We start from the raw sequence: 3,127 nt of genomic DNA, 5'->3' as shown, positions 1-3,127 counted from the left end.
CATTATACATACTCTTTTGGTTTCTGTACCCAATATTTTAAAAATGTACAAATGCAATGAAAATATTGGTATCGGTACTCGGTATCGGCAATTACCAAAAATAAAAGTATCGGTATCAGGCGAGTACTGGAAAAAGTGGTATTGGTGCATTCCTAATATATATATATATATATATATATATAGTGTGTGTGTGTGTGTGTGTGTTAGTGTGTTCCCGTTTCAATAAACAATGAAGAAATACTCCCCTTTATTAATTTGATTTTAACTTAAACATAAAATCTAGACAGGATATTTAAGTGGAGTATTGTTGTTTGTAGTCTCTGTATGGGCAATTATCAAAGCTCAACAAGTGGAATATTACCCATGAGTGAAACGTTGCCAAAATAAGATAATATAATCATGATGAAATATTTACAATTTTAATTGTTCAACAGTCCTCATCTATCTGTTTCGGTGGTCACGGGATGTAAGGTGGAGTTTAAATGTGGTTTTGAGACACGCACTCCCCCTTTAAAAGTGCCTGCACAATTTGTTTTAATGCTAACTGGTGCACAGCTGTGCTTTGAGGTAAGTAAGAGTTTAGAGGAACTAAAAAAGGAAGAGCTTTTTCAAAAAGGAAGTTTGCAAAGACAGATCTGAATTGAGATTAGACAGAGACATTCAAAAAGAAACACAACATAGAAGTTCTCTGATGGACAGAATTCACAAGGTAAGTTACTCTCCAATACCTAAGTGTGCATCAGACATTCTGTTGCATTTCAAGGTATTAAAACTTAATGTCTTTGGTAAGCATTATAATGACATCTGCAATTTTTTTTTCTAAGGTCTGATATATACACATGCAATGACAAAAAACAATCCTCAATTTTTCCCCATTGCGTCGCCGACCACCATGTCGAAAACTCCCCAGACAAACTGCCAGACAGACAACACCAGCTTGCAGGTCCCGCTGGCTATTTTCTATGCACTCTTCTTCCTCTTCGGGTTGTCTGGGAACCTGCTGGCTCTCTGGGTGTTTCTGCGAGTACATCCAAAGAAAAACTCTGTTCGCATTTTCCTCATTAACCTGGCTCTGGCTGACTTACTCCTTGTGATCTGCCTGCCTTTCCGAGTGGTGTACCATTCCAACAATGACCGGTGGGTGCTGCCGCCATTATTGTGCACGATGGTGGGCATTATCTTTTACATGAACATGTACATTAGTATAGTCTTACTGGGCTTCATTAGTGTAGATCGTTATTTGAAGTTCCAGAGGTCGTCCTGTAGGCGGGTGTTCCTGCATAGCCGATGGAGCGTGCTTTTCTGCGGTGTCATCTGGGCTGTGGCATTTGTTTGTGGCATTTGCTTCACTGTCCTGAATAGAGAGCATGGTGAATCCCAACAGTGCTTCCAATACAAAAACCTGTATAAATCCAAATGGAAAGCCTATTTCAACTTTGCCATCGTGGGTATGTTTTGGCTGGTCTATGGTGCGTTGGTAATCTCCTACGGAAGGATCGGAATGAACCTCCTAACAGCCTCCAAAGAGAAACCAGATTTCCCAAATGCTGCCAAGTACAACAAAACAGCATGGAAGTCCTTCTTTGTGCTCTTTCTCTTCACAATATGTTTTGTGCCCTACCACTCTGTAAGGATTTTCTATATCATGTCACAGATAACAAAAGACACCTCTTGCGAGTGGATAAGTGTGTTGGATAAAACCAATGAAGTAGTTCTGCTACTGTCTGCCTTTAATAGCTGTCTGGATCCAGTCATGTACTTTTTGTTCTGTAGTTCTATTCGCAAAGTGATGCTGAAGATAATCTGTAATAGCTTTTGTCAGCAAAACGCCAGAGGACTGAACAGTTCTAGTGACACTCCACAAGAGCTGCCAAATATCAGTGCAGTTGTGCCTATGACAAACGCTCAGGACGTCAAACTATCAAAAACACCAGCAACAGATAAAGTGGTGCTATGAGAGCTCTTAAAACATATAAACCATGTCCAAAGACACAGCAATGTTTATTATTATTATTATTATGCAAGTAAAGAATGTGACAATATTTACATGTGCACAGCAAAATTAAAGGAAAGTTAAAGGAAATGCAGTATTGTGTTGTGAACAGCGCATTTACTTTCGGTAGAAACACTATAAATAAAAGTTACATTAATACATTTTACAGAATTATCATACAAAAATAATTAACATGCCCTTACTGCATCATGAACTAACAAAGAACAACATTTTTAAAGCATGTATTAATCTAGGTTAATTTAAAAACATTAATAATTTAAAAATTAATTTATAAGTATTATTGTTCATTGTTAATTCATGTTTGTTCATTACACATTAACTCATTTTAATTTATACACCTTCAAATGTTAAAAATGTATTAGTATATTTAAAAAAACCAACATTAATCACTATTAATAAATGCAGTAAAATAATTGTTTACTGTTAGTTCATGACATCTAAGGCATCAGCTAATGTTAACAAACTGAACCTTATTGTAAAGTGTTAGTTAACATAACTCCATTTAACTTACGGTGTTGTATAGTGCTGTGTTCGATACATCGATACGACAATGTATCGTCACAGAGATTTGAGATACGAGTATCGATACAGCTGTCCCTGTATCGATATTGTGGCACATGTGCAGCAGTGGACCACGCTTAATTTAAATACAAGAACAACGTTTAAAATTGAGTAGAAAAGTGCGAGGTTTCTAAAAAATAATGAATAGCGCATAATATATAGGCTACAACAAGGTTTAATCTGGCCGCAGAGGAACACAACCGGGGTTGCCTGATATAAAGAGACGTAATCCCTGAAACAGAGCTTCCCACTTGCGCAATACAGAAATATCTGCTAAATGTGCTACTTATCTTTGTCAACCTGGCAACCATGTGCACGTGCTCTCTCTCCACTGTGGATAAATGCGCTTGCTTTCTGAACACACTGGTAAGCTTGCAGTTTAGCGATTTCCACTTCAAGTCTATTCTCAGAAAAGTGTAATTCATCAAGTGTTCATTTATGAGAGAGAGAGAGAGAGAGAGAGAGGCTGTGTATGTATGAATTACCACCGTTTTGCCGCGTTTCTCTATTAACAGTGAAGCTGTGGCTTCAATTCCTTTAGAAACAATGATG

General features: G+C 37.4%; 1 protein-coding gene across 8 annotated transcripts in view; it reads right to left on the bottom strand.

The window, feature by feature from the left end:
* The window catches only part of caska (calcium/calmodulin-dependent serine protein kinase a), a 258,155-nt gene that overhangs the window by 38,645 nt on the left and 216,383 nt on the right, over window positions 1-3,127 (bottom strand). The gene's annotated exons all lie outside the window — the stretch shown is intronic.

The sequence above is a fragment of the Sinocyclocheilus rhinocerous genome, unplaced genomic scaffold (genome assembly GCF_001515625.1).
Source record: "Sinocyclocheilus rhinocerous isolate Xijiao unplaced genomic scaffold, SAMN03320098_v1.1 scaffold382, whole genome shotgun sequence".
Taxonomy (NCBI): Eukaryota; Metazoa; Chordata; class Actinopteri; order Cypriniformes; family Cyprinidae; genus Sinocyclocheilus; species Sinocyclocheilus rhinocerous.
This window is presented reverse-complemented; position numbering and strand designations above follow the sequence as displayed.